Consider the following 15,567-nt stretch of genomic DNA (forward strand, 5'->3'; position numbering starts at 1 on the left):
TCTGTAGAGTTTTTATCATAAATGCATGTTGAACCTTGTTGAAAGCTTTTTCTGCATCTATTGAGATGATCATGTGGTTTTTGTCTTTGGCTCCATTGATATGGTGTATAACATTTATAGATTTGCAAATATTGAACCAAGCCTGCATTCCTGGAATGAATCTGACTTGGTCGCGATGTATGATTTTCTTGATAATTTGTTGCATTCTATTTGCTAGTATCTTATTGAGTATCTTTGCATCTATATTCATGAGGGAGATTGGTCTGTAGTTCTCTTTCTTGATTGGGTCTTTCTGTGGTTTGGTATCAGTATGATGCTTGCTTCCAGAAATGAGCTAGGGAGAATTGCTTCCTTTTCAATTTCATTGAGGAGTTTGAGGAGGGTTGGTATAAAATCTTCTCTGAATTTCTTGTAAGGTTCTGCTGTGAATCCATCAGGGCCTGGGCTTTTCTTTGTGGGTAGGTTTTTAATCACGCTTTCATCTCATTAATTGATATTGGGTTGTTCAGGAATTTGATGTGTTTTTCAGTCAACCTTGGTAATGCATACATATCTAGGAATCTGTCCATTTCTTCTGAGTTTTCTATCCTGTGGAAGTAAAGATTTTCAAAGTAGGTATTAATGATTTCCTGACTTTCTGTGGAATCTGTAGTAATTTCATCCTTTTCATTCCTTACTGCATGAATCTGAGTTCTTTCCTTCCTTTTCTTGATAAGTTTGGCTAGGGGTTTATCAATTTTATTGATTCTTTCAAAGAACCAGCTCTTTGATTCATTTATTTTTTGGAGGGTTTTCTTTGTCTCATTTGCATTAATTTGTGCCCTAATCTTTATAATCTCTTCCCTTCTTTGAGCTTTGGGTGTGACTTATTCTTCTTTTTCTGAAAGTTTAAGATGTAGCATTAGGCTACTTATTTGTTCTCTTTCTGTTTTCTTTATGTGTGAATTTGCTGCTATGTATTTCCCTCTGAGGACTGTTTTCATTGCATCCCATAGATTCCGATAAGTTGTATTTACATTTTCACTTGTTTGTACTTATTTTTTAATTTCCTCTTTAATTTGTTCTGTGACCCATTTGTTTGTTCAGGAGGCTGTTGTTTAATTTCCAGGTGTTTATGGAGTTTTTGGAGTTCGTTCTGTCATTAATTTCCAATTTCATTGCATTATGGTCAGATAACATGCACAGGATAATTTCAGTTCTTTTGCATTTTGGAAGGTATGCTCTGTGTGCTAGGTTGTGGTCTATTTTAGAGAAAGACCCATGTGCTGCTGAGAAAAATGTGTATTCTGATGTTGTGGGGTGGAACATTCTGTATATATCTACTAATTCCATGTGTTCACATCTTTGGTTCAGATCTGTTATTTCCTTGCTGATTTTTTACCCAGTTGATCTTTCTCTTTGTGTCAATGGGGTATTGAGGTCCCCTGTTACAATAGTGTTCTTAATTATATGGGTTTTCATGCCTGTTAAGATTTGTCTTATATCATTTGGAGCTCCCATATTTGGTGCACATGTTTATGATTGCTTTGTCTTCCTCTTGCAGTTTTCCTCTGCCTAGTATGTAGTGACTTTCTTTATCTCTTTTGATTGTTGTCGGTTTGAAGTTTACATTGTCTGCAACCAGAATAGCTACCCCTGCTTTTTTCTGGGTTCCTGTTGCATGGAGAATTGTTTTCCATCCTTTGACTTTCAGTCTATGTATTTCCTTTTGAGTGAAATGTGTTTCCTTACACAGCATATCATTGGGTTTTATTTTTTAATCCACTCTGTCAGTCTGTTTCTTTTGACTAGAGAATTGAGGGCATTTACATTTATAGTTATAACCGATATGTATTGATTTATCATTGTCATGTTATTTACTTGCATTGGTGTCCTACTTTTTCTACCTGTTTACTTGGCTTGCTCTTGTTGACATTCCTACTGTTGTTCTTGAAATTGCTGTCAGATTTTTCTTTTTCTAGAATATCTTTTAGTACTCTTTGTAATGCTGGCTTGGCACTCATGAAGTTCTTCAATTGTTCTTTGTCATGAAAATATTTTATTTCTCTGTTGAATTTGAGGGATAGTTTGGCAGGGTATATCAGTCTTGGTTGGAAGCTGTTCTGTCTCAAGACCTGTAATGCTTTGCTCCAAGCTCTTCTCGATTGGATGGTTTGTGCTGAGAAGTCTGCCATCTGTTTCTTTTCTCCAGCAGCTTTTAATATTCTGTTCTTTTGCTGGAGATCTGGGAACTTGACTATTATGTCTTGGTGCAGTTTTATTTTGGTTGTGGTTTTTGGAGTTCTATATGTGTCATTTATCTGTATCTGTATATCAGATTCTGTTTCCATATTTGGGAAGTTTTCTGCTCTTGTTTCTGCAAATACTCTGTTTATGTCAGTTGTGTTGCCTCCTGCTGTTTCATTGACTCCTATAAGTCCTGCATTATTCCTCTTTGCCTCATCTTGCAGCTGTTGACTTGCTTTTTCCTGGATCCTTGTTGATTTTACAAGATCCTTTCTTTCATGGTTGCTAGCTGCCATGTTGTCTTCAAAGTCTGAGATTCTGTCTTCAGCTTCATTCAAGAGGTAGCTTTCAATGGCTGCTTTGTTTTCCTGAAAGTCTCTTTGAATCTGGTTCATACATTGTACATCCTTTCTGTATTTTTCATTTAATGCTTCTCTCCCTTGCCTTTGTTTTTCTATTTTCTTATATGTTTCTTCTTCAGACTTTTTGAGCAGTTCCTTCATTATTATTGTCATTTCCTTTTTTGCCTGAGAGATTATTTCCAATCTCATCTCTTCTATGGCCTTATGGAGTTGTTTCTTTACTTCCATTGCAAACATTTCAGCTATTTCAGGCATGTGTTTACCAAGTTCTCCTATGTGGATGTGTCCTGGAGTTGTTCTGAGCGGGGTGGAGTTTTGGAATTGTGTTTTAGTCCTTTTGTTGTGTTTGCTTCTGGATTCTGAAAGCTCAGTTTCCCTCTTTAGTAGCTGCACAGCAAAGGCTATTGTCCCTAGTTTTCCTGTTGGTCAGGTTTGCCTGTGAGTGACCTCTGAGAAGCACTATGTAGTCTCAAGTTTTCTGGCAGTTGTTGTTTTCTATCTAGTTATCCCAGCTCTTAGACATGGGCCTTGGTATCAGCTGATGGCCAACCACCTGATCCAGCATCCTCTTGCATTTCAGGGCACGTGCACAGCCCAGACTTGGGTTGCAGGGGTGTGACAATCCCGGTTCAGTGGACCTATGTCCCCAGGCATTTCAGGGTACAGGCAAAAATCCAGACATAAACTACAGTGTCGACAGTTTGTGAACCACCTGATTCTGTGGCTCCAGTCCGTTCAGGACACATACAGGAAGCAGATGCAGGCCAGATGTGTAGCAATCACAGACTGCCGGTGCTTTTGACTCCCTAGGGGGTCCGGGCGCAAGTAAAACATGGACTCGAACCGCGGCACCAGCAGCTCTTGATGCAGTCACTCACTCAGCACAGGGCACGCGCAAGGAGAGGCTACACACACCACCCCCAGCTAGAGAAGTCCCTTGGGTTACTGAGTGAGGACCTCCTGTCTGCTATGGGTGTAGGGAAGGCAGAGACTCAGTCTGTAATGGTGGCGGGGTCTTGGGTCACCCGCTCTGCCCTCAGGAAGTAGATGGGAAATACCTGGCTCTCTCCACGAGTTTCAGCTGGGAACAGTGGTGGTGTGAGTAAAGCACAGATTCGAACCACGGGACCAGCAGCCCTTGGAGCACTCACACACTTGGCTGAGACCATAATTTTAAGTGAAATAAATCAGACACACAAGCTTCAATATCACAAGGTTTCTCTTATGTGAAAAAGCTGATATACGCCATAATAAAATATAGATATAAGAAAAGGGAGACAGGGCATTTATAAAGAAGCAGCAGCCAAGAAATGGAGGGATGAGAACAGGGAGGGGAACGGGATGAAAAAAGAGTGAAGGCATGTTACCTGCATGTACCAACTCCCCCTGATGAACGCAAACATAATGTACTGCAAATATGCTCTTATAAAAATATGAAAAAAACCTCAAAACAGTGATCCTGTAAGATTGTAATGAAGCTGAAGACTTCATAACACATAGTGAGTCATAACTAAACATATTACATACTTATGGTGAAGCTGGTGTAAACAGAATCTGTTGCATATAAAAATATAGCCCATAAAATTGTGTAAAGTATTTAAGACTACTTGATAATGATAACAGTGAGATTACTGGTTTCTGTGTTTATTATTCTGTACTATTTTTATTATTAAAAACAAGCGCATATGCCCCAACATACTTTAAAAATATAATTTGTCACTTGTATGGAATGTATTATACTAGAAATTTTGGTGATATAAAGGGTATTGGCCCCCAAACTACTTTGGTTTATAGATAGACTTTTTATTTTAAAAATAAAAGGAGGAAAACATTAATAGACAACCTTTTACAAAACAGCAGAAGAACAGTACAAACAATACAGAGTTACAAACAAAGTGGTAGGAAATTAACAATGCTTGTTGTATTACATATTGGTATCTTCAAAGTGGTTTCTCATGAAAACAGAGACATACAATATTGATCAATCAAGGACTCATTGACACTTTCTTTCAGCAAAGAAATAGAAGACAGTAGAACAACTATGTTAACTATCCTGTATGTACATACATACAAAATTTCTCCTTCTTTCCCTTCTCTTTTCACACATTATATATAGACTTTGGAGGTATTTTGCTTAGTCATTTTCTTTTTTTTTTATTTTAAAAATAAAAGGAGGAAAACTAACAGTCAGACAACCTTTTACAAAATAGCAAAAGAACAGTACAGACAATACAGAGTTACAAACAAAGTGGTAGGAAATTAACAATGCTTGTTGTATTACATATTGATATCTTCAAAGTGGTTTCTCATGAAAACAGAGACATGCAATATTGATCAATCAAAGACTCATTGACAGTTTCTTTCAGCAAAGAAATAGAAGACAGTAGAACAACCATGTTAACTATCCTGTATGTACATACATACAAAATTCCTCCTTCTTTCCCTTCTCTTTTCCCACATCCCAGTTGTCCTTTACTCTTGAGTGTCTTCCTATGATTTCACAATGTCTATCATACCTCTGAGTTTAAATGAACTCAGGTTTTACACTAATGAGACAATGTGGTGCTTACACATGCAGGTCTGATTTATTTCACTTATGAGTATAGTCTCTAGTTGTGACCATTTTCCTATGAAGGTCTCAAGTTTATCTTTTTTATAGCTTAGTAATACTCCATTATATAAAAGTACCACATTTTTCTTATCCAATCCTCGGTGGATGGACATTTGGCTTGCTTCCACACTTTAGCTGTTACAAATTGTGCTGCTATGAACATAGGTGCACATATATCGCTGTGATACGATGTTTTTAGATCTTCTGGGAAAATACCCAGAAGGGGAATTTGCTTAGTAATTTTCAAAGGAGAGATGCCAACATAAAATAGGGCACTTATCATGGGAATTCAAAGTGAAACCTGCAGTGGTATTTTTCACATCTTTGAAATCTTATACTTTGATATAATAGAAAAGAAATGTATTGTGTTTATTTAAAGAATAGACTGGAATAAATAAATGAAGCATTCAAAAATGTCATGTGTTTCTTTTCCAAGTACAAAATCTCTACTCAGTGATAAAATAGAAAAAACAATTACAACTGTAGCTGCAAAGTAAATTCAAGGGGGCTTGGATTTGTTTGATAAACTGAGAGACTTCTAGGACAAGTGATAAAAATTATGTTAACAGCATCAACTCTACACCAGTTCGTCTCTTTAATAGCCACTTGGATTTTCTGGAAACACTGGTATATTGTATTTCCAAAGGCATTTTGTTTTCAAAGTTTTTTTAATAGCTTTGAACTATTAATAGAAAAAGAGCTCATATTTTCAAGCTCTAGGTGACTAAGTGTTTACTCAATATTTCAGGTTCACTATTGGTATACATTGAATTTTTCCAGCCCTCTGCATGAAGTAGAGCTCCCATTCCAGTTTGGGTGGTAAAACTCTGGGTGGTAAATATTGGCTGTTTGGGTTTTTATTTTCAGCCTTTGCATTGAGCTACTTGCCCAGGCCTTTTTATTTTTATTTGTGAGACAAGATCTCAGTAAGTTGCCAGGTTTTGGAGGCTGCGCTCTTTTGGTCCTGCTGCAGCTTTACGGAGTGCTGGAATTACCACTGTGCAACCGGCTGTGGGATTTTCTTTTCTGACCAAACCCTCAGATGTGAAGTGAAAAGGGTCAAGCTGCTGAAGCAAGCAGGGAGATCATTGTGTGCCCAGCTGTGAGGGGCTGAGGGTTTTCTGCAGGTAACGTCTGCCCTGTCTAGAGTGTCCTACCTGCCAGGTTCTCAGGTCCAAAAGGTACACTGTCCTGCTGGCAGTGCCCACAGCTGCTCTCTGTCCATTAGGAGAGAAGGCTATGGCAGTGGGAGAGGAGGGAATTGCCAGAGACTGGCTGCAGCTGCAGGAAGAGCAGGAAAAGAGAAGCAGTTAGAAGAAAGCAACTGGAAATCTACTTCTGCCCGTCTGCTGGAGTTCCCCTCGCCACGGTAACTGGGATCCGTCCTTTCTTTCTGGTTTCAGAAGGGCCACAGCCCTTCTGCGGTCGAGTTTCCAGGGCCTGCAGTGACAGGTCTCATCTCTGCTGAGCCCGCACTCTCTGGAGCTTATTGAGCCATCGCACCCTTCATGGGAGAAGCCCTCACTGGGAGAGCAGCAGGGCCTAGCAGCAGACAGGTGAGTCTACAGGCTGGTTGGCCGCCTGCTGGCGTAGAAGTAGCGAGTAGCGACTGAGAACTGGGACCTGCTGCCTCAGGAAGGTGCGGAACACTGCAACATCAGCTTCAGGGAACTCTTGTTCCTCCTCAGGGACTGAAAAAGCTAGAAAGAGAGAGAGGCACAGAGTTACTGGGGAGCCGGCCAGACCCTGTGGCCCAGAGACCACATACAAGCATCTGATGAATCTGAAACAGGCTCCAAATGTGCTTGTGTGGCCCACGTGAGAAACACTTGTGCAAAGCAGTGGAAGGCTTTGGTCCCTTGCCAACCAAGGGAAGCAGAATCTAGGGCTCTCAGCATCTGCAATTTGAACACATTTCCTAGATGATTTTTCTGCCCACTGATTGAAGTCAGAACACCCTCCTGGCATGTTCAAATTGGGGGAGAAATCTGGCTGGTTTTTCCTGCTCCTCCTCCCACCCAGTAGGGTTTTTGGGAGCACACTTAGGAGCTGGTGCCTCAAAGAAGCCATCCAGGGGCCTGTCTCACCATAGAGGGCATGCGCCTCCAAGAGCTGGGGGAGCAGGCCCATGTCCAGGTGTGCAGCCACCACGTGGCTGAGTAACTTTGCCCGAAGGGCACAGTTCCCGCTCTGGAGCTGGGGAGGTCGGGGGTTCTCATTAGTGGTGGGAAGAGGTGGTGAGGAGCCAATGGGAGGAGGTGCCGTCCACTCCCAGAGCCCACCTCTGCAGCTGGGACATGGATCCACTTGTGGGACAGAGGACCTCAAGGAGGACAGGGGAACAGAAAGGGAAAAGGGGAAGGGAGCTCGGGAGGGAGGGAAATGGCTGTGGTCATAGCAGTAGTGGGCAGGGGAGAGAGGTCTAAGAATAGCCCAAGAAACCAGGTGTGGTGGCTCACGCTGGTAATCCCAGCACTCTGGGAGGCTGAGGCACGAGGATGGCAAGTTCGAGCCCAGCCTGAGCAACTTAGGGACTCAGTGAGACTGTCTCAAAATAAAAACAGGGCTGGGTATGCACCCCAGTGCAGGGCCTGGGCGAAATCCCTAGTATCACAAAAACAAACGAGTAAGAATCGCCATGAAGTTGCTTGGGAAAGGTGTCTGTGGGATCTGGGGGCTGACCAGGTGGTAAGGCGGGTCTCCCAGGGCCTGTGGCGGACAACGTCAGAAGGAGCCTCAGGCATCGGGTTGCATGTCTTCCAGAGCAGAGCTGTAAGAAAGGAACCGAGTGCCAGGCTTAGTGGCACACATCCATAATCCAGCATTTCCAGGCACAGACAGGAGGATCACCACAAGTTTGATGGCAGCCTGGGCTTCACAGGGACTTCAAGGCCAGCCTGGACTACATAGCAAGACCCTGTCTCAAAACAACAAACAAACAAACACCCCACCAAAACCAGACACTGAGAAGGCTCAGCCCTGCAGCATGCTGAAGCTCACATCCCTTGGGCTACAGCAGGGACTTCCACCCCCTGAAATGGCACGGGTTGGGGCCAGCAGATAGGGGCACCTGTGGGTGGTTCTGCCCCCTAGGTGAAAACAAAGCCCCAGACCTAGTGCCCAGCTGACTGGTCTGCTCTCACCTGCAGTAAGGACATGTGCTGTGTTCTCCAGCCCTCGCCTCTTCCCATAGCGACGCCTGGCTGCTGTCTTCAAGGTCCCATCCGGGAGGCGGAGGCGGGCATCAGGGCGCTCCCGAGGGCCCTCCCCTAGCAAACTGTGCCCAGGAGAATTGGACAGAGGAGCCGGGAGGAGAGGACAGAGGCCAGTCAGGGAGCACCCTGGCTCGATGTTGGCCTCATTCTTGCCTCGGGTAGGATGGGGCAACCGGAGTCACATCTGACATGGGGCTGGGAGGTGGCTGTTGGAGTGACCCCAGAGAAGGGGAGACGAGCAAAGGTCTGGGCTCAAAGACGAAAGGCACAGTGCTGTGGGCAGTGGGAGCCGGGCGGGGCCCTGTACCTGCGCAGGCTCTGCACAAGGTAGGCAAACGGGCCCATGGGGTAGGGCTCTCCACTGTTCGCAGCAGCCACCGCGTCTTCCCAGCTCTCAGCCCTCTTGGGCAGATTCTGCCACGCACTGAGCACTGCATGCAGCTGCTCCACAGTCAGACCTCACAACCCAGGCTCTCTGAGGCCCAACCCAAATCATACAGTGCTACGTCACCCAAGACACCTGGTCCCGCCTCGCCCTGCTGGGGGAGATCCCAGCTGAATCAAGGCACCCAAGCCCTGAGAACCTCCGCCTCCATCCTGCCCCAACCACTGATCACTGTGTGTGACTTCCAGGATGGCGAAGGACATTGTGGCTTGGGGAAGGACACTGTGGCTGTGCTCCTGCTCCAGGGTGCTCAGGATTTGCTGCAGCAGCGGGGCACAGTGGCAGGCAGGGCACAAATTCTCAGACACCTGGCAGGGGAAGGAGCCCAGGCTTCATGGGGAGGGAAGGGGCAGCAGCAGCTTGGGCAGGGAAGGGAGCAGCAGCACAACAGGGGGAAGAGAGACAGGTGGAGAGAAGTAGGCGCAGGTGACGCCAAGATGGGGAATGGGCGATCACAGGTGGCAAAGCTGGGAGATGGGAATGAGGTACGGAGCCCAAGGAGCGGGACGGAGCAGGGGAAGTGGGTCAGGACTTGGCAGATGCGGAGCGACCGACCTGCTCACAGAGCGTGAAGAGCCTCAGGTGATCGGTGACCAGGCGCAGGTAGAGTGGCAGGCCTGACGCCCGCTTCACCAGCAGCAGCTGCATCTGGTGAGGTGCACAGGACTCAGCGTGGGGACCGGGGCACCCGCCGCAGCCGGCCTCTGTCCCAGCACCAAGCTCACTGCACGCAGCTCCTCTGACAGTCTCATCAGGCGACAGCCGGTGGTGGCACTTTGGGTACAGCATCCCTCCCCTTTTCTCGCAGCCCCTGTCAGGTGGTGCAGCCTGCGCCACAGTAAGCGGTTCACTTGTCCAGCCTCCTCTATGGGTGCCGGTGAGGCATTCTTATTAACAACTTCTCCGGTCAAAAATGCTTGTGAAAACAAAGCAGCAGCCCATGCAGGACAGGGCACAGCTTCAGCACCACATGTCCCCCCAGCCCCCAGAGCCGCCCACAAACCCACCAGCCCCGGCCCAGGCCCAACCTGGTTGTTGGAAGGTGACTCCTCCAGCCATTTCCCATATAGCGCTAGCTCCTCCCTCACCAGCTGGGCCTGGGCAGATGGTTCCAGAGGCCTGAGGGCCACCAGGTGGGCACCTTGGCTCCGCTCAAGGGTCTCCTCAGGGCCAGAGTCACTAGACATACTCAGCACCAGGTGTACCCACTGTGGTTTGGGGGCCAAGGAGCAGAAGGCGGGGCAAAGGGAAGAAACCACATGAGAGAGACCCTCTTCTCCCTAGGGCACTCCTCCTTCCCCCTTCCTTGCCGCACCCCAACTTCCTTCTCACACTCACCCACAGAAGGGACACTGGGATCCAATCTGAGGTCAGCTGCCCGTTCTGGTTCACCATCTTGTCAGCCCCATCGATGATCAGCACCAGGGTTTGGCCAGGGTGCAGGGTCTCAGCGCATGTGGGCAGCAGCTTCTGTTGAAGTTCCCACACCAGGCCACTGTATGGGGAAAGGCAGCTGGCGTCAGGGGGACAGAGAGCTGCAGCAACTGGGGCTGGGACTGGGGCTGACGGATGGGCTCCTACGCACCACTACCTGCTGGGGAGGGCACTCGCTCTGTGCACTTGTTTACACAGATAGGCATACAGGCATCTGAGCAGGTTGAGGGCAACACCCTGGTCAGGGCGGGCTCCTGAGAAGTGGAAGAAGACTGAGGGCACTACCTTGACCCCATCAGGAGCCCGCAGGGCTGACAAAAGGGATGCCTGCATGGGACAGGAGCAAAAACACGGTGACATTTCATTACATGCACAGCTCCCGTGCCCACCTCCCTAGCTACCCAGCACCCTTCCCCTCCAACCCCGGTGTGTTGCCCCTGGGACTCATACCAGGAAGGTGGTCTTGCCCTGTCCCGACTGCCCAGTCACGACGCTCAGCTTCTCATGGGGCAGTGTCAGCTGCCGCACTGTGTCTCTAAGCAGCTGCAGCCGGGCAGGACTGGGTGGGCTCCGTAGCTCCTGAAAGGCGGCCTGCACCAAGTCATCCTCCAGGATGGGCACTGGCCGCTCCAGCTCGGGCCCAGGCTGAGGGTACACAGGGCGGCGACTACTCAGCTTTCCTCGCTCCTGATGGACAGAATCCCCACCCAGGAGTCTCCCGGTTCCCCTCTGCACTGCTCTGGCCATCAGCACTTCTGCTCACCTCTAGGTAGAGCCTCTGGATCATACTCCACACATCCTGGAGAACCAACTGCCCAAACTCCTCTAGCCCCCTGGCGTAGGGCCGGCCAGCTGCTGTGCACCCCCATTCACAGGAGTATCTGCGGGCAAAGCAAGCACACGGAGTCAGAGTGGGCCTGGCTCCCCGCGCCACATACCTGGAGCTGCCCGCCTCCCCAAGCTCACCTTCAACAGGTGATCTCTTCCTGTCTGCTGAGGTAACTCTTCAGTTCTGACATCTGCTGGGCAGCCTCCTCAGGCTCAGGAATGAAGTCAGGTCTCCAGGTATCTGGCACAGAGCTGACCACCACAGATACCGCAGGAATGAGGCTAGACTCAGACCCCTGCCTCCCACCACCAACCATCAGATACGCCTGTGACTTCCTGAAACTGAAGCAGGGTCTAGGCTTAGCCCCTAGGCTGATGTGGGCTGTAAAGGCACGTGTTCTGAGTCCTGCTTCTCTCTCAGAGGAGTTAGCCCACCTCTCCCATACTAAATGTCACACCTGAGCCTGCCTGGCTGGTGGGGAGGGAAACCTGGCCCTGGGTGCAACGGGAGGCACCTGAGGAAACTGGAATCCTGGAGGTAGATGAGGACATGGGCAGAGGGCTTCAGGCCTTGATCCCGATTCAGGAACTGCATCACCTCCATCTCTGTCACAGAGTGGCCCGGCGGGTACTGCTGGGCCTTCAGGGAAAGGGCAGAGACTGCAGGTCCAGTCCTAGGTCCCACGACTCCTTCCCTCATGACCCCCAGGGCCTCAGCACCCCTTCGCATCGGCAGAGTTCCTCCCTGCATCCAAACCCAAGCTGTGAAACAGAGCTAACAGCTAACATTGAATGCATGACATGTACTGAAATTTCTGAAACTGATTTGTAATTTTTATCATGGCCCTAAATATAGATGTTCTTCCTTCTCTTTAATATGTGGGGAAACTGAGGATAGGTTATGTGGAACTGCTTCCCACGACACTTACAAACAACAGAAGGGACCTTAGAACTCAGATCTGCTGGATGGCGAAACCCCACAGACCCGCCCCTCAGAGGAGCCTCCTCACGGAAACCTTGCTCACTTGCAGAGTCCTTTGCCTGCACTGCACTCCCAGTGCGGAGCACAGGCCTGTGCAGAGCCCGGGCTCCTGACAAGCTGTGCCCCACCCCCAGGTTCCTGCCCAGCCCCCGCTCCACGCTCAGCTGCCTTACCCAGAGGAAGTGAGGATGGTCAGGAAGGTTGTAGTTGGGGGGAACGTAGCCATAGCCGGAGCCCAGAATCCCCACGAACAGCTGTGAGTTCTCCACCTCCCCAAGGCACACCTCCAGCTGTCTGTAGGCATGGTTACAGCGACACGTAGGGGTCACAGGGGCTCTGGGCAGGGAACACAGGCACACAAGCAGAGTGACAGGGCGTGGGATTACACAGCAGAGAGAAGGCAGGCCGCTCGTGTTGGCACCAAGAACAACTCCCTGCCCTAACCCTCATCGGTTGCTGCAGTCCCGGCTCTGCCCACCTGGGTTCCGCCCCTGGAAGCCCTCTTCCCTGACCTGGCCCTCCTGCCCGCACCTGTTCTTTCGGGTCTCCTCTTCGGGGACGCCCCAGCGCAGGTCGATGCGGTGAAGCCTGATGCTGTGGGTGGCGGCTCGGGCCTGCAGTGCTGGCAACACGAACCTCAGCAGCAGGTCCCGCTCCCCGTGCATGTCTGGGAAAGTGGAGGAAGTGAACAGTCGGGTGCTGTAGCAGAGGGTGATGCTCAGCCTGTGGATCGGGCCCTCTCTCAAACCCATAGGCACAGCAGAGGGTGTCGTGCGAGCCTCTGTAGCATAAACTGCTGTGGTCTCAGCTGCACAGCCCTGGGATCTAAGCCCCAATTGCCATTTCTCCTTACCCCTCCTTTCTCAGCCAGTCATTACATTCATTTATTCTTTCTTCACAATGCTATTTGGTACACACTCTTATTATCTCCAGCCTATCCATCAAGAAACTACAGCTTTACCAGCCCTGCTCATGTGGCCTGTAATTCCAGTGACTGAGGAGGCTGAGGCAGGAGGATTGTGAGTTTGAGGCCAGGCTGGACAACTTAGGAAGACTGTCCCCAAAAACAAAAATTCTAGAAAAAGAAGAGCCAATCAAGCCCAAAGCTCATATGAGGGAGGAAATTATTAAGAATGGAGCAGAAGTTAATGTGATGGAGACTAAGAAAGCAATACAAACAATGAACTGAAGAGTATGTTCTTGGAAAAATTACATAAAATTAACCAACTCTTAATCATCCTTACCAAAACAAGGAAAACAATGACTGAAATCCATGCAATTAGGGATGCAAAGAGAAGGATCACAACAGTTGCTGCAGAAATCCAGATCATCTATGCCTACTTGGAGTACTTGTATTCTAATAAGATGGAAAAAGCAGAAGAAATGGACAGATTCCTGGATATATATGAATTTCTCAAGCTCAGTCAAGAAGATATAAAAATTCTAAGTACCCCAACAGCAGTCAATGAACTTGAAAATTAATTAAACCTGCCAAAGAAGATAAGTCCAGGCCTTGACAGATTCACTGCTGACTTCTATAACATATTTAGAAAGAAATCTCAATAGATGCAGAAAAAGCATTTGACAAAGTCCAATAGCCATGGGGCTGGGGATTTAGCTCAGCGGCAAAAGCGCCTGCCTGGCAAGCGCAAGGTCATGAGTTCGGTTCCCGGTACCGGAGAAAAAAACAAACAAACAAACAAACAAACAAAAAAAGTCCAATAGCCATTCATGATAAACACCTTACAGAAAATTGGGATAGACTTTCTCTCAATCTGATAAAAGCCATCTATGATAAAACAACAGCCAACACCATATTAAATGGTCAAAACTACAAAGCTTTCATTCTAAAATCAGGAACAAGACAAGGATGTCTACTATCACCACTCTTATTCAATATATTTCTGGAAATATTAGCTAGAGTTATTAGACAATACAAAGGAATAAAAAGGATAAGGATAGCAAAGGAAGAATTCTCCTTTGTGTGGGTGACACGATACTTTACATAGAACACCCTAAAACTCCACCAAAGGCTTCTAGATCTAATGACCAAATTCAGTAGCATAGTTGGACACAAAGTCAACACTCAAAAATATATTGCCTTCTGGTGCACAAATAACAGACTCACTGAGAGAGAAGTTATGTGTTGGGGACTGTGAATTCTAAATTGACCAGAGAATCTGGGGAGGCCCTCCTTTCCTGCCTTGTCAGCTGGTTTTAGCAGAAACCTGCTTTGTCCTGGTTACCACTGAGACTTGATGGTCAATGAGGCTGTGGTGCTCCCAGGGCAGGATGAGGCCTGCTGACGAGAGTACCGGGAGGGCGGGTGCCCAGGTGTGGGGATGGATCTTCCTGGTTTCTCCTATGACAATAAACTTGTCCATTCCATCACTATTTCTACTCTGTTCCAGGAAGAGCACCCTGCCCTTCCCCATGCACTGGCTAGTAACATAGTGACAAGCTGGAGAGTCTTTGTCTTTGCCAATCCTGAGATTGACCTCTCAGTCCCCATTTATGAATTATTGAGTTGGCTTCTGTGTTTCTGCATCCTGGGCCATACTCCTCAAACAGGCAGTTGGGGATCTTGGATAGGTCCCTGATAATTAAGGAAACAACACCTTTCACAATAGCATCCAAAGTTAGGAGAAAACTAGGAATCAATCCAAAGGAATAGACCTCTATGTTCAAAACTGCAAAACTCTCAAAAAGGAGACTGAACAGAATACTGCAGAAGAGAAAGCTACCCATTGCTCTTCAGTAGGAAAAACCAATATACTGAAAATGGCCATACTTCCAACATTGTTATACAGATTTAATGCAATCCCAACCAAAATCCCAACAGCATATCTCCAAGAATTAGAGAAAACAATCCTAAAATTCATTGGGAACCAGAAGAGACCTAAAATAGCAAAGGCAATTCTGGGAACAAAGGCAAGGCAGGGGGCACCACAATACCCAACTTAAAATTATACTACAGAGCTACAGTAATAAAAACAGCATTGTACTGGCCAAAAAACAGGCCTGTGGGTCAGTGGAACACATGAGAAGATGCAAAAACACCTCAAAATATGCTGAGCCACGTTATCTTTGTAAAAGTTGCCAAACATATTCCCTGCAAGAAGGATAGGCTCTTTTTTAAAAATTTATTTATTTTTACTTTAAAAATAAAAGGAAGAAAACATTAACAGACAACCTTTTACAAAATACCAAAAGAATAGTACAGACAATACAGAGTCACAAACAAAGTGGTAGGAAATTAACAATGCTTGTTGTATTATATATTGATATCTTCAAAGTGGTTCCTCATGAAAACAGATAAACATGCAACATTGATCATTCAAGGAATCACTGACAGTTTCTTTCAGTAAACAAATAGAAGACAGTAGATCAACTATGTTAACTATCCTGTATATACATACATACAAAATTTCTCCTTCTTTCCCTTTTCTTTTCCCACATCCCAG

General features: G+C 47.0%; 1 pseudogene; it reads right to left on the minus strand.

Moving 5' to 3' along the window:
* Positions 1–6,122: 6,122 nt before the first annotated feature.
* Positions 6,123–12,855, minus strand: LOC106146335 (annotated as a pseudogene).
* Positions 12,856–15,567: the final 2,712 nt, after the last annotated feature.

This window comes from Chinchilla lanigera, unplaced genomic scaffold (genome assembly GCF_000276665.1).
Source record: "Chinchilla lanigera isolate Chin_1 unplaced genomic scaffold, ChiLan1.0 scaffold00073, whole genome shotgun sequence".
Lineage (NCBI taxonomy): Eukaryota > Metazoa > Chordata > Mammalia > Rodentia > Chinchillidae > Chinchilla > Chinchilla lanigera.